This window comes from Halichoeres trimaculatus, unplaced genomic scaffold (genome assembly GCF_033239565.1).
Source record: "Halichoeres trimaculatus isolate MK-OKI-2021-1 unplaced genomic scaffold, fHalTri1.1 fHalTri1_scaffold_15, whole genome shotgun sequence".
Lineage (NCBI taxonomy): Eukaryota > Metazoa > Chordata > Actinopteri > Labriformes > Labridae > Halichoeres > Halichoeres trimaculatus.
Window position 1 is genome coordinate 17,483,080 of NW_027437193.1, and position 27,333 is coordinate 17,510,412.

General features: G+C 40.3%; 1 protein-coding gene across 5 annotated transcripts in view; it reads right to left on the reverse strand.

Moving 5' to 3' along the window:
* Nucleotides 1–25,710, reverse strand: part of ctnnd2b (catenin (cadherin-associated protein), delta 2b) — a 215,625-nt gene extending 189,915 nt beyond the window's left edge. For 3 of the 5 annotated variants that reach the window (XM_074688273.1, XM_074688270.1, XM_074688268.1), the window contains exon 1: nucleotides 25,374–25,710. The gene's annotated coding sequence lies outside the window, so the exon portion shown is untranslated. Of the gene's footprint in view, nucleotides 1–14,273; nucleotides 14,421–25,373 lie in introns of all 5 variants that reach the window. The other 2 variants (XM_074688269.1, XM_074688271.1) reach the window with 2 other exon arrangements.
* Nucleotides 25,711–27,333: the final 1,623 nt, after the last annotated feature.

Below are 27,333 nucleotides of genomic sequence, written 5' to 3' on the forward strand. Positions count from 1 at the left end.
TAATATAATCGTAAACAAAGTCTTTGTCAGTTCAGAGGTCAGTACAGCCACACAGCGCTGTCTGGAGTGACAGACTGCAGCAGAGCACTAACTTGGAGCGGACCATGATGGAATATTGGTGAAAAACACGAGTTTTTGGACGATTAATGCAGTTTTAGGAGCGGCGCTGTCTATGCCCCGATGGATCCCATTATATGGACGTCCGCTGCACGATTTTGGATCTAAATATCTCCCGAAGCACTGCTTGGATCAGGAAAGCCTTCTTGGTGAGTATTTTGTTCTACTTCATTCTATAAACAATGTAAAAGCTGTATAAACCGAACTTATCCTTTAAACACAAAGCCTACAAGTTAAATAAATAAGAAAACATGGCTTACAGAAATGTATGCACAGATTTTCAAGCAACTTTTTTATGCTGAGATTGTAAATGTTTACTCAATCCATCCACGTTGACCCCCCTGGTCACACACCGTGCACTTTGCTCTTTCATTCCCAAGTCTTTGAAAACGCCCCCTGGCAGAACTCGCTGCAGACATCATCAGCTGAGGTAGGTAGCTAGTGGCAACCGCCGCATGAGCAAGCCTAACGTATACAGTGTGGCACCACAGCCTGCTTCAATGTTACCATACCACTTGATGTTTTTGTTTCCCCATCATTACCTTTCCAGGGAATCTAGAAATGGATTTGTTCAGATTTCCTGGGAATCCTGTCACCCAGGATTAAACTCATGTGATTGCATTGTCTGTTTGGAGAGGCCAGGAAAAATGTCCACCTCAGTGGAAACCATGATATATTCTTATTCTTTCATTCCTATGATAAATATGAACTCATCAGCATGTGGACAGAGATGAGGCACCTGACACAAACTGAATATCTGCATTTCAAAGATGATACAAGATACAAGGTGGGACAGGATGATCGGAAATATTAAGACAATGACAATAGACTGAATGGTTTTTGTTAGGGCTGCACGATTATCGCAATCGCAATGTCAGCACATGCAATTCAGATTTTTCTCCATGATAACCAAGCAAGTCTGTAGACTCATCATGACACAACTTTTTTTATTAAATCGCAAGCACAATCGCAATCACAATATTGTCCACCTAATCGCAAATCGCACCTTTTCCCCAAATCGTGCAGCCCTAGTTTTTGTTTCTCATGTCTGGAAGAAGTCATGTTTAATATTGTATTTCTCTTATTACTTTGAGCCTCTATTCTTTTTTGTCAAAGATAATTACTGTAACAATAAAACCGATATAACAGAGATTTCCAGTTATTATTTTGCAGTTGTAAATAATTTGTTTCATCTGAAATTCTTACTGACTCCTCACAAATAAAGCTGTTTTCTTAACATGTTGTCCAAGTTGAATGTTTCCAGTGAGTGTCAGAAAAGAGTCAAGGGGTGTCAACTTGTCCACAGGGGGCGCTAAAGCTACTGACACTGAAAGATCACAACAAGCTCCAAAGAGTTGTCCAGTTATGACATTAAATATGTTTGTGAGGCTCTTCCAGCTCCTTACCATCTCAATCTCAAATTGCTGATTCTATTTAAACATTAAACATATTTAATTTTCTATGCTAATATTCCCCATGATACTTCACTGTGGTCTCTAAATTTTGCAGAGATAAACTGAGAATATATGTCGGAAAACAGTTCAGTAAATGCAGAAAGTGTGCTCCACGGTGTGCAGAATACTCTCCTTCAATGTGAGTATAGCCTGTGGACATCTCTGCTCTGTGTTTGCACAATGATAGCACTGCACTCATGCATGATTTAAACAGAACATACAGTGAAGGAGGGAAAAAATTGACCAGAGAGAGATTCAGCCCACGGTACAAAGGCCTCCTGCTGCTATTCTCGGCACTGCAAGCATCACCATTACCACCCAGAGCACTACAGGCACACCGGCTAGCTACTGTAGCCCCATGCATAATACATCCATCTGACTTTGATGGGCTTTTCTCAGAAGAAACCACGTCACTGAAAAAATAGTTTGCAGAGGGCAGGGATGGGGAGGTGAAAATGCCTTAAGACCATGGCTGCAGTCCAAGTATGAGAACAGAAACTTGAAACAGCTGAGAGGACTGTGGTTAGGAGAGCGTGATGCAAGAACGGACACTGTGAGAAAAAAAAAATCAAATGTCAAGAAGAAAGCTGCTTAAAAGCACTCAAAATGTCAGCTTTCAGGATTTATGTGGCTGCAGTGTGTGCTTTACGAGGAAAAACAAAGAGACTGGCTTTTGTAATGTTGGCGTTTTGATGTGAGATTTGTAGGCCATGCTATTTCTTTATCTCCCATCGCAAATCAAAGTCAAAGTCTTCAATTCTGGTTATTTTTATCTGATGCTCTGATGCTTCTTTGGCCTGACAGTGCCAGCATGTTACGCAATTCTGGGTCACATCAATCTTAATCATCTTACATCAAAAGTGATGCACTGTAGGAGATCACAGTGACCTCTCAGACCTTATTAATCTAGCAAAAGCAGCATTTACCTATTTCTAGAGCTTGAGATGCTTCTACAAAAGCATCAAATGATGATCTGCTGCCTCTTTGATTCTTACTCACAGGTCAAAGTTGCAGCTAAACAGAAGATAACATGACTAAAAAGATCCTTCAAGCTGCGTGCCAACTTTGACTGGGCTCCCTTTTGGCTTCTTTTCATCCCTATCTGCAGCAGAACAGGACGAGCTGTTACTTCCCGAGCGGGGCTGAGACATTTCTTGCAGTTTGTGCTAAACAGTGCAGAGCTACAGATGGGTTTTTATCATCACAAAGCGATGACACAAAGCCACAACCAGCGCTTCCCCCCCCTCAGAGCATCTGTTTAGCTCCGTGAGACAAAAAACAAACGGACTGACTCAGCCTTCCACGATTAAAGGGAGTTTTACACTCACAGATACGCACTGGCCTTGCATGTGAGCTCAGAAATTTGGGCGCAAATTCTCTGTGAGTGAAGAAATGATGCCAGCTCTGCCCCGGAGTGTATGTGGTGTGGCTGCTTTCTCTGTCTCTCCCTTTCTCTCTCGCGGGGCTATAAATAGTGGAGAGTGCTGCTGTCTCTCATATTTCATGTGTCACTGGCTCCCACAGTCACTGGTGAAGAATGCTCACTGCGTACATACAGAAAGCCTCTTCTTGCCTCCTGCTGCACTTGTTTCCAATTCCTCACTCGCTTCACTGCCATCTAATAATCTCTCCTCCTCTCCTCTCCTTACCTCGTTTCGACTCCTCTCCTTTTCACCTTTGGGCCCAGGCCTTAAGAGTCTCATGAGTCAGGTGATTTAATTCAGAATGTCAGGCAATTTCATGTGAAAAGCAGAGTAATAGATGTTCAGTCATATAAGAAACTCTACTGCGATAAAATAGCCTTAAAACAAAATTCTTTCACTTGAAGCTACTGTTCAGACTTCAGACTTGAATAGAAAGCAGAATTGACACAAGCTTGTTTGAGAGCAGCTCCCAATCATTATTTACCCAACTGTCAAATTACCTCGTTAATTACCTGCATCCTTCATTTTGCGCTCCAATCGAACATTTATTTTCTAAAAAGAAGTAACAATCAACCAACCCCTCAGGCTGCATGGGAGCAAAATTAACAAACCCTCCATAATTAAGCTAAATCTAGCAATCACAAACTGGAGTTTCTTTAACAACATGCATATTAACACATTAACGTGAGGTTTAAAAAAAAGATATTGACTCTTGGACTTAAACTTGAAACTTTTAGCCTGTAATCTATCTACAACTAGATTTAAAGAAGAAAATCAAAATATATGAGCTGAAAACTCTTCTGATCCTCAGCTACCGCTCATTATTCTTCCTCCATGCAACAAAGGACCAGTCGGTGCCCATTCTAATGTAAGCCCAGCATGCTTTGCTCTGAATTCAAACATCAGCATGCAAACATGACCACAGAGACAAAGAAAGCATGTGATACAGAGGGAGCACTGATGATGCCCTCACACCGGGACACACCCCGTCAGAGAGTGGAGCAAAACATCCCAGAGCATGGCAGCCTTCAGCAGCACCTCCTGTTTCCATCTGACCTGACAACCACACATGATCAAGCTATGAAATATACAAAAATAACTGTTGTATTAAGCCAAATGTGTCAATGATTTAACTGGATCTGTGACAAACACCTAAAGACCATTTACTTTACATCTCTCACTGCGAAATAAGCCTTAAAGAGGGGATATTCTGCTGTCCCCTATTTTAAACATGTAACAATATTCATATCTTATAGAAATCCCTGAATCTGTCTATAAACTGTTCAAAATGATCCATTACCAAAAGCGACTTTCTGAATTCATTCATAAGAATCTCTTAACTGTTTTATGACACGTTGGTGGGGCGGGCCTCAAACACTGAGGTCGTCCCATAGCTCTACCCCTGAGAGGTCTCCAAAAGGCTGACCAATCAGAGAAGCAGGGAGTCTTACAGAAACAGCATCTACAGAAGCATTTCAAGCAGAGGCTAAAATAAGGTTTTTTTAAAACACCAATGGGCTGCACAGTGGCACAGAAGTTAGCGGACATCAAGGTCACTAGTTTGAAACCTGGTTCAGGTAAGGTGGTTCTCTGTGTCGTATGCATGCTCTCCTCATGCATTAGTGGGTTCTCTCTGTGTGCTCTGGTGTCCTCCCACAGTCTGAAAACATGCTCATCAGGTTACTTGGTGATTCTGAATAGCCCATAGGTGTGAGTGTGCACATGAAAACACCAGTGCAGCTACCAGAGGGACAGTATGAAGCCTAAGTAATTAGATTTTGCGTTGTTCTGTGGCTCTATTGACATGACATTGTAGGGACAAATGTCTGCATACACATGACCTAACAGTGTTTCACCTAGGTTTACAGCCTTGGGGGGGTCTTTGTGGTTTGCTCTCTCTTTTTTGTCTGTTTCTTGTAATGTTTTCATCTCTTTTTCGTAATCTTTGTATTTGGAGTGGATCATTACTTTGTATGGCTCATTTGTTGGTCATGGACACCAAACTTTTTGTGGCTTCTGTTTTTTTTTCCTACTTTTTCTCCTGTGTTTGTCTGGAGATCTCACATGCAACCATGGCTGCATTGTTTACATGTAAACTCAGCTGTCAGCAGCCTGTAGCGTGTTGATGCGAACTGGTGTAAGGCCTGATGTCTTCCCACAAGGTGAGGAGAAGGAGGTGAGGACGATGTGCTGGTTCTCAAGTGTGAGCTAAGAAGTGACTACATGGACCTGTCCTTCCATCCATCTATCTCCAATAAGATGGACGAGCTAGCCATACTAACCCAGTAACAGAGGGAATACCAGAGAGCATGCTTTTCATGCTATATCATGCTATTCACAGACATGGCTAACGGATCTAACATCAGACCCACATTGGAAGAGCTTCACCTGCTGTGAGCAGACAGGATCTAGGAGACAGAGATGGGGCATGACTGAAGAAGCTCAGTCCTGGACCCTGTGGAGGTGGAGGCTGGCTGATCTGGAGAATGATGGACAAGCTGTCATCATCTATTTTCTTATGGACCTTTTGCACTTTCTATACACTTTCTTACTTTTGTTCTCTTGATTGCTGCTGTGACTTCAGTTTCGTTGTACTTGTTACAATGACAATAAAGTTCCACTCTGTTCCATTCATTCTATTCTGTCACTCGACAAAATATGCAACTTTGAGAGTTTAAATTACATCTACTGCAGTGCTATTTTTAGATGAATAAACTCTGAATTATCTGTTTTAACGTGCAAGTCTGTGGATAAAGCTGACACATAATACTAAATAAAACAAAAGTTTTCATTTTTTCCTATTACCTGTAAATGCTACATGACTCCTCATGCAGAGTACAGATCAGGAAGAAGAAAGCAGGAGTCCTCTGCATGCAGGATTATATACAGCTCGGCATATACACATCCATCCAGCTTATCATCGACTGATCAATGGCTTCCATTAATTAAGCCCAGAGCGAGTTAACTGATGACACAGAGTTATTTCCCTGCAACAAATCAATGAGATTCATTAATTTAGCCCCAAGGCCGAGATAAGTAAGGACACGCTGATGTTTCACTGGATCAGCCGTGAGGAGTGCAAACAAGGAATTCCCCGCCTGAACTCAGATACTTGAGCACATGGAGAGCAGTATGTTAGCCAGCTGAGTGAAAATCTCCAAAGGATTTGACCCTCAGCCAATAAACTGCAAAGTCTCCTCATTTCTTAGTCAGACACAATGCTTAGTCATCAGCCAGACGCTCAGCTCTCCCTGACAAATCCTCATTAGTCAACGTTAAAAGGTCTGAGAGAAAATATTTCCTTTGAGCTGTGTTCACAAGCTCATGCCGCGTTCACGTTCGTGTTAAAGGATGCAGAGCATGATGTTTAAAATCAGAAACTGCCAAAGCCATGGAGTCTAGTGATAAAAAACATTAACAGCATAAAACTTCTGACGGACAGACAGAAAGAGAGGGAGAGCAGTGTCCGATAGCTGATTCACTACGGCTATAAAAAGCTGCTTTGATTTCATTTCATTTCCATCTTGTTCTATTTCCCAAGTGTAAAAAGTCTTCTCTTTCTTTCGCACATCAAAGCTGATTAAAATACTCAGATCTTTACTTAAATCCCAGATGAACAGGCGTTAAAATATAAACTTCAAAAACTTCAGTATGGGCTCTAATAAGTTTTCCAAATGTGACAAAACTCGGGGTTAAACATTTTCATCTGATCTGAGGTTGTTGTTTGATCAATGACAGCAACCAAACTAATCCCAAACCCTAGAGTGCTGCTCCAAACATGTGGGCGTAATTTATGATCCATGTGTAATTTCACAGGCTGTGACCGGAAACAACATCCTCATTATTTACCCGGCTTATTTTGAGTCCACATATCTCATTACGAGACCTTTCCAGCTAATTGCTTCTGCTAATGTTTCCACGTGTGGATAACTCCCCGGAGTAGAAAAACATCATGTACTTAGATTCAGGATCTAAAAAGGGAGTTTTCTTTGACCCGGCACATTCAAGTGGTCACTAATTGCTGGTGCTGTTTGACAGACCAGCAAATCTCATGACTCCTGTTATCTTTAAGCACAAAAGGTCCCAATGTTTGCTCACCCATGATCTCATGCTGGGTATTGTGATGAAATAAAATCAATTTGTCTGTGCATAAAGCTAATGGACTCACACAGACGCAGACTTCATCTTTCATTCTGTCAACAGGTGTGTCCCCTCAAAGAAAAAATGATCCCCACCATCCTGGCCTAGTCTGATCCGAGGCTACAGTGGCGCTAGTAGCTCTGTAAGGCTGGAAGCTATACTTAGCATGTGGGAGCTCTGAGTTAAAGTTAACAACAAAAGCTACCTCACTGTGCACAAGCACCATATGTTGTTCAAGTTATAAATAAGTTATAAGTCAGCCTCTGACATATTTTAACCGAACGTAAAAATGTCAGGGTCAGCACTGAGTTCCCACAGCCCCATGTTTCCACTTTTCCAAGACTGTATTTTTTTTTTCCATGGATAATTAGGCCCTATGTTCCCAATGATAAGAAGTTATCCCAATCACAATTATACCAAGAAAATAAATAGGCTGATTGAAAAGGGTTTTAGCTGTAGCAGAGCTTACAAATGCTGAATATTTGATTTCATTTCCATAAGTCTGAAAAACAAAACCATAATTCGGGAAAAACATGACGTGGGAAATTGGGCTGTGAGAACATAGGCACACTCGCAAAGTATCAATACCAAGGTGGAATTACAGCTAAAGTCCTGAAATCAAATGAAAATGAGTGATAATCTGAACACCATGAACTCATGGAATCAGATGTTTTATTGGAGAGGTGGAGAAGTGGAAATGTTGACCTTTGGGTGATGCTGACAGGATAGCCAGTTATCGGACTGATTGAGTGTTTCTGACTTTACTTTTCAGAATCATAGTAAAAGCCTCAAGGGGGAGTCAGACTCGATGTGTAAGGCTGGGATGTTTTACTCTTTAAACTACTTAATTTAGTGTTTTACCTCACATTTTATTAGGGGGGCATCTAAATGGCATCTGTCCTAGCCCCTACCCTTGAAGGCCAAGTCAATTTTCTTGTTTTCTATGTTGTTCTAAGCCAAAACAAAAGTCCCTTAAAGTCATTTTTTTCAATAAACCAGTTATATTACTTTGTTCCTTGTTTCACTGTTTTAATTGTTAAAAGGATGAACATGTCGCAACGTAAATATCCTGTGAGCCGTGGAGAAAATAAAAAAAATGTTTCCATCACTATTTCCACATTTAAATCCATAAAGTCAGCACTCAAGGTGCAAATAGTAGAATCCTAAATTGGACAAAGTAAAGCAGAGGCTAAAACAATTATTGAGGAAAGAACATACAAAATTTGGCAAGAATTTCAGGACATCGTGATATTGGGTGGCACTTTTATAACACCCAAAAAGAAGTTGGTACAAGGAGGAAGGTGGGAAGGAATCCAAGAGATGAGGCAGCCATCATTACTGTAATCATCCAGAATCACTGAAGTATGTACTAATGGAGTGTAGGATGTTTAAGAGTTATGGACAAAAAAGAGAGAAAATTTAAAAAAAGCAAAGGTTGACTTTACTGTTCAAAATATTATTTGATATTGGGAAAAGAAAACAACTGATGTATGGAATTTATGAAGAATTATTTCTATTCATTTTTACAATGCACCATTAAGCCGGTTGCCAAACGCCAATAAAACCAAATTAAGAAGAAGTCAGCACAAGCAGAAGTACACCCAGTCTCTCTTATTTACTTAAACCTTCATACTGATAAGGGTATAAACTTATACTGAATTACAATGTCCCTGGTTCCTGAGAATTTCTAGAAAGTTTCAGAAGCTTGTATGGGAAATAGGCTTAAGATAGTTGCAGCAGATTCATCCTCTGGGAACCATGAATATGCAAGGCACACACATACAGAGACATATTCTCAAGCACAGAAACATCCCATTCTCAATAATAATTATCATGTGTTTGCACATGTCTGAAAACGCTCCTCAGGCCGGTCTGGATATCCACCAACCTTCCTATCCAAGAGCACAATGACAACCAACGGACACAGTGGAGCAGCCAACGAAGAGTGCCGCTCTGGTGCCTGAAATCTTTGGTTTGCAGCCGCCTGAATGGAACAGCAAAGTGCTGAGCAAACCTTTAAGATAAAGAGGAGATTAGTTGGTGTCAGGGCGCTGGCTGCATGTGAGGACAGTGAATGAAGAGGCATTAAAGCCAGACAAAGCTCGGCTGCTCTGGCCTGACGCCACTTCCTCTAATGCACGCGTACACACACACACACACACACGCATACACACAAAACCTACTCCTGCAAAACCTGCAAGCAAGCGAATGCTTCAATAAGGTTAGCAATTAATGACGGCTCAGAGCAACGAAATGCCCTTTAAAGTTTAAAACTGCTTATGAAATAAAAAAGGCCCAAGACATGGAAAAGATAGCCTCCACTCAGATTCTTCTCTTATATCTTAAGGATTGAGAGATATTTTTCTTCCCTATTAAATGTTCACTCCAGGGAATCTCTTTAAGAGCATTTGAGGTCGGATAAATGGAGGCGATTTTGGCCAGAAAACAATCAAGGACACAGCCTGAAGCAAAAAGATTACACTGGCACTGTGCAGTCTGCACCAAACCTCACACAAACCCCCATGTCAGCAGAAATGAAACAACTAACAGGGTTGGAAAAAACCTAAACAATAGCACCAAGGAGGCTGGAAGAGATGAAAATAAGAGTTTACAAATTTCAATCACTGAGAGAAATCAAACAAGATCCAACAAGTGTAGCTTCAGCATTTATTTTCTGTTAGGAGTAAAAAATCTTTTGTTTTATTAAAGTGGACACACAAAGGAGCACGCTTTAAAAAAAAAAACGTCGCCTGCAAACCCATTACTTTCACACCCAGATGAAAAGTCTCTCTCTCTGCCACTGTGTGTGAACAATCTGTATGAATTCATCTGCTGCCATGCTCAGAGACCACAGGCAGTTAAATAAAGCTGAGCCAGAACTGTTCCCATCAAGGTGATAAGTGATGAATAGCTGTTTGACCACCACAATCCGCCTTTTTTTTTTTCTCCCCCCACAAAACTTCACAGCTCCAAAAGCTCTGCAGGACATAATGGTCCTCTCTCAGCATCATTATGGATAAGAAGCTCATTTGTAATTATGTAAAGCCCACTTACATGTAGCAGTCAGTAAACGCCGGTGAGAACAAAGAGCGGCTGTGAGGCTGCAGCAAGTGCTCCAACGCCCACCACGTCAACAACACACACACACACAGCACACATGCAAAAAAAACACACACACACACACACACACACAAGGGCATGCAAAGTCACCCTAACATACTGGCACACAAAGTGAAAGAACGAACTAGTTTCTGCAGTAAAATGCAGCGAGTGAGCAGGTGCATAGGTCTGCAAGACCTGAAGGTTACTTCTTTTAAGTGTATTAAAATGAAAAAGGAAATCCAAGGAGAGAAATGAGCAGATCATGAGCAAACTAAGAGGGATTGATAAATCTACACTCTTCGATTTAGTTGTTTTTGAATGTTACTTTTAACACTTACAGTTTCATCATTTAGCAGTGTCACTTATTGTCAGCATATGCACAGCACGTGTTAATGAACTGCATGAGTAGGTGGTTTGTCACAAGCAGCCTTACAGACATCACAGTCAATTGCTCTTTTAGCTTCTATAGTAACACTGCAAAACCACTATTAAGAGTGACCCTTCACACAACACCTTCACAGCACCACTGATGAAGAGAAGCATGAGAATTAACTCAACATTTTGTCTTCTTCTTCTTCTTCTTCTATTCATCCAGGCTGCGACGTATTTTAGTGCAACGTTATCCCAGTGGTGAATGCAGTGAGTGGTATTTATGCCATTACCGTATTCTACCAAGAAGATGGTGCTACTCTAGCTTCATTATAAGCAGTCACTATCACAAATGTTCCTGCAGCCACCACCATCACCCACCAGACATAATCTGACGCTACTGAAAACTCATCCTCATTTATTGTGCAGAGCAAGCAGCTACTCTTAGAGAGCTTTTCTCCCTCATTAGGACACAATAATGCATGCATTTCAAAAGGAGCAGTATATTGTGAGATAATGATCTTTTGAGTTAAAGGACTCCTCAACTCAAGACAAAAAGAGACAAGTAAGGGTGTATAGCATGACTCTAGGTGACTTTGGAGGTGATCCTGTACTTGCATCCATGATAACAACCTCAGGCTAAGCTCAAATAGTGTCCTGGCAGGATTGCAAACTCTATGTGTCAAAAACAGGTGTCTTTTTTTTTTTTCTTAAGACGCAATGGGAAGCGTCATGCAGCAAGGTGGTTTAACCCTTTTCTTTTTAGAAGACTCCCCGCAGTCGGCTGCATCTCTTGATACGACATACATTCAGGATCTGTTGAAAAGTAATGAATGATGAAAAGATATGTAACAAAACTATGAGTGCTTAAAAGAAGTGGACATCTGGCTGCACTTCACAACACCAATTTAAAGGCAGAGCCGCCAACGTTTGTGTTTTTGTCCAGGCTGTGGAGGACTGCTGCTGTAAGCATGTTTTTAATGGGGGAAATGGTGGAGTTTGTCATTTTTACACACAGAAAACACCCAAAGAGGAGCTCTTTCAGGACTCAGGTGCAGGGTTTGTGTTGCTCTTTGGATTGGGATACAAGCAGTCATGTTAAACAAAACACAAAGATTCAAAAACAAAAATTCAGACCTTGAATCCACTTTTTTCTTCTTCTTCTTTTTTTTTGGACCAACTTCTTCTAAAACAAAAAAAAATCACCACCTAGACTTTACATAAGTCACCAGGAAAAAAGTCATACTAAGGTATTAGAGGCCAAAAATAAGTCTTAGGTTTCTTCTAGTGAGTAAAAATCAATCTGTAAATCGGTTGAAAAAAATTGACACATCTAGTTTCTTAAATTGTGGGCAATATCCCAATTTAAAGGGATAGTTCAGTATTTTTCAAGTGGGGTTGTATGAGCTCTATGTGACCACTAAGGACATTAGATACAGTAAAAAGTTGTCTCCTCTCCCTCAGTAAGACACAAACTGTAATCGATGGTGACGAGGAGATAGGAGATAGTATACTGATGTCCAGTGTCTGTGGATGTTTCCTCTGTATTCCTTTCAGTCGCCATCTGTAGCAGCTCCTCCTCTGTGTACTCCGGTTCATACAGGTATCCTTTTGGTTCCAAAGTGAATGAAACTTCATCGTCGCTGTCATAGTCACTCATTTTGAATTTCCTACGCTGCCTCACAATCCTTAGAGTACAAACAAAAGAATTACGATACTTGATCAAACTTACACGAGGCTACAAGTGGCGCCCGAAGCATAGCTTGTTTACATTCCCTACAGCTGAAAGGAGGAGGAGGGACAGAGCACACTAGCGCTGCGCGGAAGGATACATGACCAGTTAGTTAGGTCTGGATAAATGTTTATATTTCCGAAGACTTAATGCACTTAAAAAATATTTTATGTAGCGTACTCTTAAACTATGGTATTACTTTTTGATTTTAGTTCTTGTAGGCAGAGAAAATAGCCTTTGAATTTGGTACCGTCTCTCCCTGTTAGCGCCTATTTCCTCGTCACCAGCGATTACAGTTTGTCTTAGTGAGGGAAAGGAGACAACTTTCTACTGTATCTAATGTCCTTAGTGGTCACATAGAGCTCATACAACCCCACTTCAAAAAAACTGAACCATCCCTTTAAGAAACTTAAACTAACACTGCATTTGATAATGTTGATATAAAAGTGTTTTTTTCTATTTTTTAATGCATTTTATTCATTGTAGTACTCATGTCACCTGCCTGAGAGACTACAGTGAAAATCAGTCAACTTGGCTAAACCAGCATATTTACGGACATGTTCATCAGTGTGCATTGTCTCTGTATATTAAACCAATAGACTTAACCAAAGTACACTAAACAGTAAATTTGTATTGTTTAACTGATTTTTTTTACTTAAGTCTGTCAAGACATTCTTAACTAGAAACAAGACAAAAACACCCGCTTAGTTTCGACTCTTTGCAGTGTATTTTTTTAGACAAGTAAAATGCATTGAGAAGATGTAAAGTGTGATTGTGTCACCTAAGTTTTTCATAGTTTAGCGTTCAGCCTTTATCATGAATTCAAACTGGTTTGGGTTCAATGCTGAAATTTTTAAGTTAATTTAAAGGTTTAGAACAACCATGCCATGAATACAAAGACACTAAAAATGTTTTTAAAAAGACAGCCTCTCATTTTTTTTCTTCTCGTTTCTTATAAAAATAAAAGACAGTGTGTTTGTCAACATTTAAACTGTTTAAATATGAATGCTTTGGCCTCAGAGTCATCAGTTTCAATGAAGCAGATATGAAGGTATTTGCTGTTGTTACGAGAATAAGTGATTGTAAAGGAGCACTCAACGTAAATGCTCATCAGTATGCTGCTTGTCACAAGAGTTCGTTTGCTTTCTCATATTGATGACAGATGGATATGTTCAATTGTCCACACAAACAAACAAACAAACCAGAAGGAGAAAACTCCCCACCTACTCATACAAGCCCGTCTCTAGCTCCCCGGTCTCTCTTGCTCTGTCTCTCTCTTAGAAATAATTGGGAGTCGACCCTCGCTGACCTCGTCGCGTCCACAGAAAGAGTCATCGCCCTGACAGCAGAGTCTCGCTCATTATCCCCAACAAGGGTCGGCCTTGTTAGAGCCCAAACTGCCAGAACGCACCTGGCTGACATCACGGCAAAACCAGAGTCCCTGTTACCACAGCAACCACAACTTGGCAACTGCAACTTGGCAACGTCCCACTCCGCGGGGGATTGATTGGGTGAGCAATGCAGTGAGAGGTGGATTAGGAGGAGTATTATTGGCTCCCTGGCTGCAGAGGGACAGACACAGAGAGGATGGTGGACTTGATGATGAGCCCTGACCTGAACTTGGCTTCACACAGAGCTGAAAGATCCTTATTGTTTACATTCTACTCTGAAAAAACTGATGTGCTGCTGTGATTATACCTGTAGTGGTTTCCATTAGTGTAGCAGAATAGCTCCATGCATAGGTTCCATCTTTAAAATGATCCAAACAACATTTTTAAAGTGATCACAGTGTCTCTTTAACGTATCTCCATAGTAACTATAGGTTCAGAGTGACTTCACAGCACTGTTTTCCTGCCGCCAAGTGCACACTTAACCATCGAGAGAAATGAACAAAACTCAAGTGACAAAACGACATGTCCGACAAACAACCATTACCCTCTCCACAGCTCCCGTTCTGCCGCCCGCTCCTCTCAGGGCCGAGGATGAAGAGGGTAAAGCACTCAGCGCCTCAGACTGGGAGGCAAAGTGCAGCTGCTATTTGTCAGCATCCATTAGCAGACCAGTCGAACACACGAGTAGAAACTGCAGAGAAGAGAGGGTCAAAGGTCATTCTGCCAGCTGATTTTTGCTCCTGATCAGCACTGTAGTATTAATATACTGAGCACAGAGCGATGGGTCAACAATTTACGACTTCATTCACTCAAGATTCAGCTGTAGTAGGATCAAGTAGCTCTTGATGGAGTGAGAAACAAACTAAAACTGAGTATAAGGCAAACACTCTTGCACTGATAAAGACCAACAGCTCATCCTAACTTTACCACAGGCACTTCCTTTCTTCTAAAATCCTCATCAAACCAGAGCTGATTCAGCAGCCAGTTTGGCTGAGTAGCATTCAACCATTGTGGTTTTATGTTGGTCGTAAAGTCACGAAAGGAGACGAGTATTTGTGTCGACAAAATGTGTACTGCTGACTGGGATTTATGTACAGGCAACTTTCCAGTTTCTTTATGTAGTTTAAGTAGCTATCTACTAATGTTTTTGTGGCTTCAGTTTTAAACAGGGGGACAGAGCTGTAAGAGTTGATGGACAAACACAGTTCACCTCATTTCAATCAATGACGCACTCTTACGACATTGGAGTACAACTGAGCTTTAGCTCATGTCTCTAAACTGATCTATCTGCTACTAGAAGCTGTATCTCAACATAAACTCCATGATAACCTCATCAAACTATCCACAATGGCAATACATGGAACAGAAAGTCTCCCAAAAATCCCGTACTGCTAACACGGGCTCCTTGAGGCTTTGTTTCATTAGCTGATGGGTTTAGAGATTAAGGGACGCTTCCCTCCTGTCAACTGGTCTGTGCAGTGAAATCAGTGGAGGGTGGTGTCACGAGAGCACTCCTGTGTTTTTCTGAGATAGGACAGTGGACAGTGGATCAGGAACAAGGTGGAGAGAAGGGAATGAGCAAAAAGCCAAGGGTGGCACCTGTGGCCTCGAGAGCTGTAGCCTTTGTAATCAGGACACACGACTAAACATTTGAGTGTTGTTTTGTTTTGTTTTTTTTTAGTTTAAAGCCTTTTTATTGACTAAGCATGGCTAATAGTTATACAAACGCTTACCTTGTAGCTCCCAGCCTTCTACAGTGACACTAAATATGTCAATTAATAAGGCTGCTGATGTCTGCTCAAAGACATCCAGTAATATGCCAGACATAGAATTTAATTAGTGTGGTAGTTAAAGGTCAAAACATATGAGAGACTGTGGCGGGGAAGTGACCATGTCTGTCATAGTTTAAGTTTACATTGAACTTTAAGCTTAAGCAACCCATGTCTGATGAATTTTGATGTTGTTTACATTTTTTTTCCAGCTGATCCTCATTTAAGTCAGATCTCAGATTGTTCTCCGGTAAAATTCCCAAACTATCTAAAGATTCATATTGCACGTTGGATAAAAAACAAGTTATTAGCAAAGGGATATAGGTGAAGGATTACAGGAAAGCAAACTGAAGTGATTTTTTGACAGATATTTTCAACGTCTCTCTGAAAATCCAGCGTAATACAACAAAATCAATTCATAGTGAGCTGCAGTTCATCAGAACCATGTACCCTCATGAAAAAAAGCCTGGTTTAATCTCTGGGTTGAGCAATGTGCAGAGATTCTCTGATATTTAAAACGTGTATTCATTGATGAAATCCAGGGTTAGCTGTCGACACCCACATATGACAAACCCAACGTAAGAGTATCATCTGCAAATGAGTTGATTCAGAAATGTGATGACTGGCATTTTATTTCAGGGACATCAAGATTGGGCTGGACTTAAGGGACTCCATAACCATCATGACCCCACGCTGTGAAGTTACACAGTTCAATCCTACGAAGAGGTTTTATAACAGGATAGAGGTGGATTATATTGTTGCGCAAAGGGAACGCAGTTATTCAGCAGCATGCGTGTTTGCAACCCTGATCTGTTCTGTTGGACTCATCAGTTTATTGTCTGTTTGAAGTGTTGCTAAATTCACCTTTTTTACAGCACAGTTATGTACACTATTTGAGATAACTGTCTTTTACTGTGTTGGTGCCAAAAAAACAAAAACATGTTCCCATACCAGTGCCTGGCAGCAGTGACTTGCCCTGTGTTTTCATCGTCTACTAAGTATCCACCCTTAACGGTTCAAGGAATAAAGTGCTTGTTGACCAGGCGGTGGATCTTTCCATCTACTGAGTGAGGGAGGGGGTGGGTGGAGGTGGGGGCAGGGACGCCAGCTGTGATATGAATCAGATGCTGCCATGATTGGAATACAATGACCTGGCTACACACACAGTCGTTCTCTCTCCCTCTCTCCCTGTGTCTCTGGCTCTGAACAAGGTTATCAGCAGAGATTATCGGGTTAGGACAATAGACGAGTGATTCAAATAGGTAGGAATGCCTTGGACACAAAACACATCTATTTTTAAGCCTTAGTCCTTAATTTTCAATCCACTTTACATGGGACTATCCCTGTTTTTAGAGGAAAAGATTTAGCAAAGACATGAAACACAGAAGATATTTCTGGTATTTCAATATTACTGATTGCAGCACTGGTTGTTATTCAGTGATGGGGCGATAATCTTATGAAACATCATTAAAGAGTTTCCATTTCTACAAATGTGTTAGCTGTTAACATACTCAAGATTATTAGCAGAAGTATCAGTTTGGGCATCATAAATTCCTCATTTATAAACAGCTTTCTCTGTATGAGCTGTAATATGGTCTGCAGGGGTGAGATGAAATAGCATAACCACTTGTGAAAACAACTTTGAAGTTACTAAAGCATGCTAATGCCGCTACTAAAGTGGGTCATGATGTTCCATACTAATAAAGTATTTGTATACTTTACATAGGGTATGAATGCACACACTGGGGCCCTGCTGCACTAACTGCTGATTTTTTACACTATACTCTTCAAGGTGATGAATGAATCAATGGGCAGGTAAGACACATGTGATCAAACTAGCTTTAATGTTGTGTTATTCGGGACATTAAACATCCATCTCACTGTTAAGCACTGATTGCTTCACCTTCTTATTGATTTAAAAAAAAAAACACACACACTGCAAGCTGATGTGTAAACTTAGCTAGTGATGCAATTTTGGAGCTATGACTGCAACAAAGTTACTGCAGTCTCAGAGGATAAGGCAGATTTTAGCAATTCTTTTTACAGGTTTGGTCATCATTTCTCTAAGTTATGATCACCACAGATTGATATGTAAATGTAGACTGTACTCAGCATGTAAAGTTTGCAGATTTTTATACTTGAATAGTTAAAGAAGCACTGACCAATCAGTGACCTGCAGGCCTTGGTGTATGTTAGAAAAACAGCCCATCAGGAGAGCAAAACACTTTCTGCTGCAATGACCTCCTGGCTCTCACGGCTGCTGAGCTGCTTGATTTATAAGACAGATTTATTCATCTACAGTTTTTCATCAAGCACAGCTAACAATCTTCTTTGCATCAACAATTTTGACTCAAGCTAAAATTCATCTTTACCTTTTGTGGTAAAAGCTCCTCAGTGATGTGATTTCCCATTAACCATCATACTATCAGAAATGATCAATTAGCCTTCTGTTCAACAGACACATTAAAGGAGTTGTTCTCCTATCATCTTGAAGCCTGACCTAAGGTTTGTGCTTTTGTATTTTAAAAGTTAAAATCAAGACGCTGATAATTTTGGTAAACTACAAAAAAAAGATTCTGGGGATTGCATGTGTAATGTTGAAGAAAGCCTGAGTGAACTCTCAGTCAGTACTTTGGCGTGCATACAGCGGTACAACTCAGGTCATAGCTCAATGAGGTAAAGTAAAGTCACAGCGGGGAATCTTGTCTTGTCAGCGTAAACATGAAGAAATGACAAAACTTCTGACTTCTGGCCAAGAATGTCTCATGCTGCTTCAATAGGTGGCGCTGTGTCCTTTTTTGATAAGCAAAGCTTATTTCGGTTCACCCAAAGAAGAAGCAACATTCTAATAATGATTGCTAAGACAAATGCAGCTACGGCGCTGAACACCAAAGCATACCAAGACCTGCTAAGTCCTGCTGAATCCAAAAACAGTCCGATAGCAATCACATTACCACATGTGTCCACAGGGCTACAGTCCATTCTCTGGCTAACTAAGCTGTTTACATGTATCTTAATAGTCCAATATTGTGCTGACTAAGCTAATCACTGCATGTAAACATACTGAGTGTAACATTAATTTTGTGTTGAACTGAAAATGATCGGCTGCCACTCTGGATGATGTACTTGCACTGGTAGAAAGTTTATGACATTTTGTTTGTAAATGTAAACCCTTAAACTACAGGGGGTCTTGGATGCTAGCCAGTGGCTGGACTGCTATAAAGGTGGTGTCAATTAGAGGTAAACCGATATATCGGCCGGCCGATATATCGGGCCGATATTTGGATATTTGTCTCTATCGGCCATCGGCCATATATTCTTTTAAAAAGCCGATTTTTGATCCGTTGTATAAAATGACACAATTTTTGATCAGGCACAAAAAAGATGAGCACCTCAAATTTGTGGAACCACTTGGATACATTACATACTTTTGTTCAAATTATATTAATACGTTTAAATTTCTTTTTTGACATTTTAAGAAGAGTTTGAATGTTTACTACTGCTTGTTACATTGTGTGTTTACTCAGACAAAATATGTCATTGTTTTGAAAGCTGAATAAATGTTCAGAGGACTGGACACGACTTGTAATAGATTTCTTTTAGTTGCTCAGAAATTGCTGCGTTTCACAAAAATATGATAAATATATATTTATTTAACAATCGGCCTGAATATCAAATTGGAAAAATCGGCTATGCATATCGGCATCGGCTGCCCAAATTTGGAAAGCATCGGCATCGGCCCCCAAAAAACCCATATCGGTCGACCTCTAGTGTCAATGCTAAATGAGGGTTTTTAGATTAAGGTTAGAGTATTACTGTTCATGGTTATTAACACAAGTACTTTAAAGTGCATTCATTTCACCTAGGAGCATGCTATGGTTTAAAAAAAATTGTCCAAATTTGTTTCGCTGTTGGGGACTGATTCAGATAAATCTGTGAATCATGATTAGCATTCACCTAATCGTCATATAAACCAGCATGACCTGCTCTGTTTTTGTACTCTGCAAACTCTTTTAAGTAATCGCTTTGTTTCCAAAATATCATCAATCATGTTTGGAGTTAAATATAATTATATATCAATAAAAATTACTGCCAAACCTAAAAAACAACACTACAATGGAAATCAACCTGAAAAATCCCTTAAAGTGCTTATAATGTTTTCATGATAATGGTTTTTATCATTTTGTCCTTCCACTCTGTTTGATCTTTTGAGCTGAACTTAAGAAAATGGACCTCTCTCAGGGACACGGGATAATGTTGTTTGCATAATCCAGATTAAACTGATCCAAAATAAAAACAATAGCCTGGGCATCCATTCTTTCTGTAGCACAGAGCTAAGGTCTCTTTTATTTTTTCTTGCTTTTATACATCTTTTAATGATGTCATTGTGTTACATCATGCCAGATACAAAACAGATAAGGACGGTTGTCCCCGGGATTCTGTTCAATTTGATTTTAGATAAAATCTGTTCAAGCAAGAGCATTGCACACATATCCTTTGTATCCAGCATTTGATTGTAGGCCAAGAAAACAAATTAACCAAGTACCAACGTAGGCAGTTTAATAAATAAATAATAGAAAAACCCAGAGCAATCTTAATCTTTGTATTAAAATCAATTCTGTGGCTTTTATGTCTCAATGAGAGACGTTTGTGGATGGATCGAGAAACTGGGGAGTGTGAGTTGGTAAAAAAGCAGCAGGTCAGAATCAGACCCAGGACGCTCACCTGGAGGACAACAGCCTCTGTCACACAATCCAACCACTGAGACAAATAGCCTTAGAATAGAATAATGAATTGAATAATACTCTCTTTTGATATTTTCTGTACATGAAAGCAAGGGAATGACTCTGCACATTTCAGAATGGTTTTATTCTGGTGAAATGTTCATGTGGGCACCCACATCTTATTCTGGTCACTTTATGAAGCACATGTGTGAGTAGTGGCTGTAAAATATCAAACCAGAATATTGCTATCCAAACTGCAGGGGGGGGGGGGGGTTCAAAGCTAATCAGTATTTTTTTTAATTGACACTTAATCTGAGATTTATAGATGACCAACTGAAAAAATTGTCCCACTAATATGTTTGCATCCTACAAAACTACTAAACAGAGATACTTTAAGCTATTTATTTATCTTTATCAGTACCTATTACAGTTATTATCTATGCTCGCTAATGCTTGGGTTTTTGAAGATTCATAAGGCAGTGATTCTTGTGTATGGTTAGGGGAGTGTAATAAAATTGAAAATAAACAGAATAAAGTTTGGATGTTAAAACCATAGAACAGACAGCATGGCTCTGCCTTTTATGACTGACTTTTTAAAGACAAAATACCCCCCAGCTGTGCTGCCATTGTGCAGCCAGAGTCTGTGCAGTAGAGACTATAAGGGACTCTAGGAGAATCTGAGTTGGGCCAGGTGACAAAAATAATATTTCTTTTTCTTTCAAGAGTCACCACAGCAATCAGATGCGAGAAACATTTCTAAGAAAAGTACTTTTTAAAGTTTGACCACTGCTGGAATGGTTGGGAAGCCAGATTTTTTTTACCTATACTGCAGCCAGTCAACAGGGGGAGCAGTTTTTGTGGCACCTCACTTTGAGATGAGCAAGATGACGTCCATTTTTTTACAGTCTGGCTAAAACTCTGTTTTAACATTTAAAAATTACTCAAATATTTAAAATTATTTTCATTATTTTTTGTTTGTTTTGCTTCAAGTATTAGAGGAACTTTTGTTGCCATTGGACGAACCACTTTGCAGCAGGACAGCAGTAGTCAGTTCAGTCCTTTATGTTTAATCTTCACTAAAAAAAAGGTGCTCTGAGGATGCATTGTATAGCCCCCATATTGTTGGGGTGGGCAGCGAAAATCTTTAGACTTAAAAGTGGGCCCTGAGTTGGAAAAGGTTGGGAACCACTGCCTTAAGGTGTAAAATTTCTCAGAAAATGTCAGAGTAATAACATCAGGATGAGATAAATACTGATGTACATACTAATGAGTGACTTTAGTGCAGAAATGTCAGGGTTAATCTGACTCGACCGGGGGTAAATAACCACAGCAGGAGAAAGACTAAAGGTAAGATGTAGGTGTAGTAATTCATGTCTCGTACCTGTCCCAGTGAGAATTTATGAAGTGTTTGTCCACATCACATACATCAACTCCTTAATGTAAGAGCTTAATGAAGCCTGTTGAGGCCGCAGAAGCCGAGGCGACTCTTTAAAGATGGATGATAACTCGCTCTTAACACTTCTCTGAACCGCGCTGGTGAGCATCACTTTCCAGACTTTTCACCAGGGACGAAGCTGTGGGGTCACTCCAGCATGCAGCATGAATCATTGGCAATTAGGCAGAGAAATGGAGAGAAGGGTTTGGGTATGCAAGACAGGGTGGGGGTCTCTATCTATCTGTAAAGACTTCCTGTGCTAATGCTACCTGGGCTGTTACAGGAACACACGCAGTCATGTTTGTGAGGAGCGGCTCTTTGATCAGTTAAATGTGCTGTGACGAAAACACTGTCTGGCAGTTTCACCTGTTTGTGTGTTTGGTGTTTGAAGCTCTGCTTTGAGATGTTGCACATGTAGCTGTGGTGGGTAAACTGTTTGTGTTCACTCCTGCAGAGCAAATGAACACCGGAGACAAGAGCTGAGACCGTCTTTAGGTTTGTTGACGAGTCACGACATGAGCAAAGGGCTCTTTTTAGGAACACTGCTGTTTCGGCTAGGGGCTAGAAAATGTTAGGTTCCTGGTTCCCAAAACAAACAACAATCTATACAGTCCAAACAGGTAAATGTTTTTGAAATCATTTGGCCTTTTTATTACAAAACAAAGATTAATTTTGACCAGTTTACACAAAAAAGACTGAAGTAGTCTGCATCACACTATTAGCATGCTTCCTGCATGTCACTAATAATCTGAAATGTTAGGTCTCCATCATAAGTGTAACCTGAATCAAATCTCAGGCATATATGTGTGTTTTTAAGTAAACAAAGACTTTAAAATCCTAATATTTTCATTAGGACTAAATAGTAGCAAAAACTTTTTTTTTAAATGCTATAAGGGGTTAGTTCTCTGACTAGCTGTAAATATAAGCTAGCTCTAGTGATGTTCTGAAGCAACTTAGTTCCTTTTTTCAAAGGGTCATTAAAAATTTGACTACCAAATCGAAAAGTAAGTAAGAAGTGAGAACTGAGCACAGTTTATTTAATATATATCGAAACATAAGGCCAGAGAATCTGATTTGACCACGTGAAATCGGTTCACCAAGTTTGGCTTATGTTTGCTGAGCTAGCTTTAGTCCTCTTTTTAGTCCTCCTAGACAGCAGCACAACAAACTAAGGGTGCAGTCAAACTGGCTATACAAACTATGCCATACTTGAAAACGAATGCCCCCTGCAATGTTGTCCCCTCACTAGAGAGTACGACCAGCGGTCACACTACTCAAATATGATCCATACTTTAGCGGGTATCACACGCATGGCCCGCCTATGTCATCATGAAGAGTCTGTTTACACGAAGCACGATCACATCAGAGTCAGCACAATGAGACACAGATAACACTGCTACATCTTTAGTGACTTTTTGGCTCATGTTATGTTGTTTTGGTCTGACAAAGCCCTCTAACACCCTGCTATTGTTCAAAATGATTGACAAGAGGGGCAGTCACGGCGATCATATGTCATGGATCATGACACGCTGTCCGCATGCTTGTGCTCGTGCATGAAGTAAACCCTGCTATAGCCCACCTCTTCAGAGCGCGGCAAAGCAGAGTGAATCGTACTTGTGTCCCTGCTAGTTGTGGCATTGTTTAAAGCTAAAGATACTGAATAATGTAATTGTGTATTTCCTAGTAATGTTTTTGAAAACAGTGCAGCCTTCAGTGTGAATGTGAACAAGTCTGTCTCCTTTCAAACTACAAAGAGAATATTTAAAAGGAAAAGAACAGCTCGCACTTTAATTCAAGGACAGAAATAAGGGTTACTTTTGTTAAGTTTTTGATAAAATAAAAGGAAAACTTGATTTGAGTTATATCTGTCATTTGTTTGTACTGTTCTCTTTGAAAGTAGGAAAATAAAAAAAATATTAAAAAATCTAAGATATTATCTTTAGGCCCTATCGCCCAGCCCTAAAACCACTTCAACTCTGTTAATAGATTAAGACAAGATGACATTAATCATCTGCACTTGTTTACATCCAGGTAGTACAGCATTGCAGGATCAGGGTAGAAGCCTTGAACCAGCTCACATACAAAATATTAACAACTTTACAGACCTACAATGCTAAAATAATAATAATCAGAACAAACAAACAACTGGTAAAAATGTTGTGGATGAACAAGATTGAAAAAAGTTGATGGTTAAATCTACTAATCATGCTAATCCCTACCTGAATGTGTCCACTAGTTTCCCTCTGCATACAACTCAACGCTAGTCATGTGCTTGATGTAGCTTTCTGATCAGCATACAAGGAAGAGAGTTGTGTTGTCTTTAAGTGATATTTACAATAACTGCATACGTATGAACATTATCTCATCAAATGGTTGCCAATACACTTCAAACACATGCCTGAAAACACAAATACAAAAAACTGTAGAAACTATATGAAGAGATGTGCTTAATCTTGAAACTGGGATGTTGGTCTCTCCTTCGTACAACAGACTCAACAACCATTAACCTTCCGCTGTCCACCCTAGTAAATGAAAACATCATTAAGAAAGCTGAAATAAGTCAGAACATTTTCGAGAACCCAAGTCCAAATCCACTGATCTTTGTCATTAACATCTGCCGCACCATGCTCTTCATGCACAAACAGACCGCTGTTTGTTAACCAGCTTAATAAGATATTTCACTGTTGGACGTAATCTGCTTTGCCGGCCCAATCAGACCCCCTCCTTCTCTCGCCTTCCTGCCCCCCTCAACATCCCTCACATTCAACTTCTCACTGAAGCTGGGTAGCTCCTCCATCTTGGGAGTGATTTGTGATCTACAGCACCAAAGCTCATAAGAAAAAAACAGGAATTAACTTCAAATGAGCTGTCATAAACCCATAGTAACGCTGTGAGGCTATGTTGAGAGCTAATTCTGCTGGCACATGCAAGGCCCAAAATTCTGCCAGGTCACAGAGCAGAAATCTACAGACAATTAGCACTGCTATGAGTCTCCCTGCTCAAACACAGCTCCTCTCATTTTTGCAATGGGATGAATGGGATTAATTAATGTACAGTGAGGAGGAGAACGAGCATGGAGGCGATAAGAAACACACTGTGGTGTTTTTAGTGATCAACATGGAGCCGTCCCAGCAAGCTGAGGCCGGAGCTGGAGCTGCACAGAGGCTGCAAGGTGCTCTTCACACAGCTCACATGCCTGACGATGGCTGGGGGAAACAAAAATCCTGATCGTCCACGCATCGCCCTGCAACAGCAACACAAAGACAGCAACGATGCGCCGCTGTCAACAACAAAATTCCCAAATTACGCTTAATCTGGAAGCGTTCTCACATCTGCCAACCCCCACTCAAGCCCCTATTTCTCCTCCTCCTCCTCCGACCCCCACACACCCCGGCCTCTGCTTGATAGATGGATAGATGGATGGATGGTGAGTCTAGCTGGAATGGGGGGGGGGTCCATTTTCAGTTCAGCGCGAGCGCACCACAGCCCTTTAGCGCATCATCATAATAAAAAAACACACACACACAATTCTCACCACACCTCGGATTTAACTGACATAAAACCGCGAAACATCTGGCACACACTCCGAAGAAAACACATCAGACAGCCATATTCCCAACAGGCTGTCTCATTCTGGCGTTTTTCAAGCATTCACACAGATGGGAGGTGAGAGACGAGCGGAATGAGGAAACTGAGATGACATTGCGCCTGCTTACTGTAAAATAAATTCCCTCTGGTGGATGGAGAGCCTCCGTTTGTCCCTCTTGACTCCCCTCCTTTCCGACGAGCGAATTCCCCGATATTCAGACCATGCAAAGCAGGTAGTAGTCAGTCATCTCCACCCTGCGAAGTATTTGGTCCAGCGCGGTGTGTGTGTATGAGGGAGAGAAGACGGCGAGCCAGCATCCGAGAGGAGAGAGCCAGCTGTGTGGAGGAAATGAGGGAGGAAGGAGCGGCCGGGCCGGGGCGCTGCGCACACACCAGAGGGAGAGGAGGAGGGAGGAAGAGCGGCAGTGTGTGCTCTCCCTCTCTCTCCTTTACTTCACAATACAACATCCCCCTATCCCCGCCAGACAAACCGACAGACGCTTTGGGTACCAGTACCAGCAGCGACACCCACCGGCGATGGAAGGAATTACTGCATGTGGAGTTATAGCCTACGTTTTACAGAGCAGCAGCTGGAGAAGAAAAGCAGTATCTTTGTGGGCCAGTATGTGCTCCTGCTCATGTAAATGTTCAGGCTCAGCAAACAAGAATTATGAATTATTATGTAGAGGGAAAAAGTAAGAACACCACCAAAAAAACACATGTGAGTGATTCTATTATTAGGGGTACATTTCATGTCCATGGGATATACTTATCAATTTTACAAAATACTAATTTCAAGCAATGACCAATTTTACAGTTGGTCATTTGGGTGATTTTTCACTTTAATTTAATACAAAAAGTGATCAAGTCTCATAATCTATTTAGCTAAAAATTCAAAACATGTATTGGAATTTGCAGTCTTTGCAGTCTTTGTGCTGTTCGATTTCTCAAATGTCAAGTTTGCTCTTCAAAGTTAACACTAGAATACATGTTTGTGAATATTATTTTCTGTATCATTTTTTAAAAAAATAATCATTAAAACATGACAAAGGTGTGTTGAAATATTTTAATAATTTGAATGGATAAATAAATTCACTATGTGTGTGTCCGAGAAATTTGCGTCAACCATGTTATCTATGAAAAAAGGCCCATCAATCAGCATTGGTATGCTCCAAAGTCACATGACTGAAATCAGTTGAAGTCATATCCTTTTTGGTGGGAACCATGAAGAAAGTGTGGCATGTTTAACTCCTCCTCATCAATATTTCATCAAAATGATTGTCTGTAGATGGTGCACTTCGATTGTTCATCAGTCATGTTACCTTGTGTTGTCAACTGTGTTACATGTGATTTTTGTGACATGATTCTTTTAAATTTTGGCCAAACTGAGACATAAGTATAGAAGAACATGTCTAGGGCACGTCTTCTTGCATAGAAATGTTATCCAACTCTACATTTAGTACAATATGGATTTATGTTGAAAAAGTAGTCACAACTTTTGTCCATAACATGTTGACAAAATTATGCTTCCAATTTTTTTAAGACCTAAATATTTAAGAATTTATTTGAGCTTGAGCTTGCAAACTAATGAATTTAGTACATTCAATGTATATAATTTGCAATCAAATAGAATCAGAAAAAAAGAGATATTTTTTCACTTTTTGTACACCTGGAATGTATCCCTAATTATAGAGCCACTCATGCACAGCCTCAAGAGTTAAGAGACATCAAAAGGGAAGTCTTGAATACTGAATAGATGTTCTTTTATCCTTCAACAAAACAATCGAAAGCTGTGGCAGCATGAATAGTATACAGAACTGATAAATACAATCTTAAAAGGGATATTTCAGTTTTGAAATGGGTTTGTATAAAGTACATGTTACAAGTAATCATACTGAGATACATTTAAAATCCCTGTCAAGGTTTTCAACGTTTTCTTCTAGGTTTTTACACATATATGCCTGATCATAGTCCATATATTTACACGAGCTCATCAGCTCACATGAGCCTGTTTGTGATAACGGTGCAGCAGTTATTCTTCAGTAGTCTGTTCAAACTTGAAAGTCTATCAATAAAATAAAGAGGTAG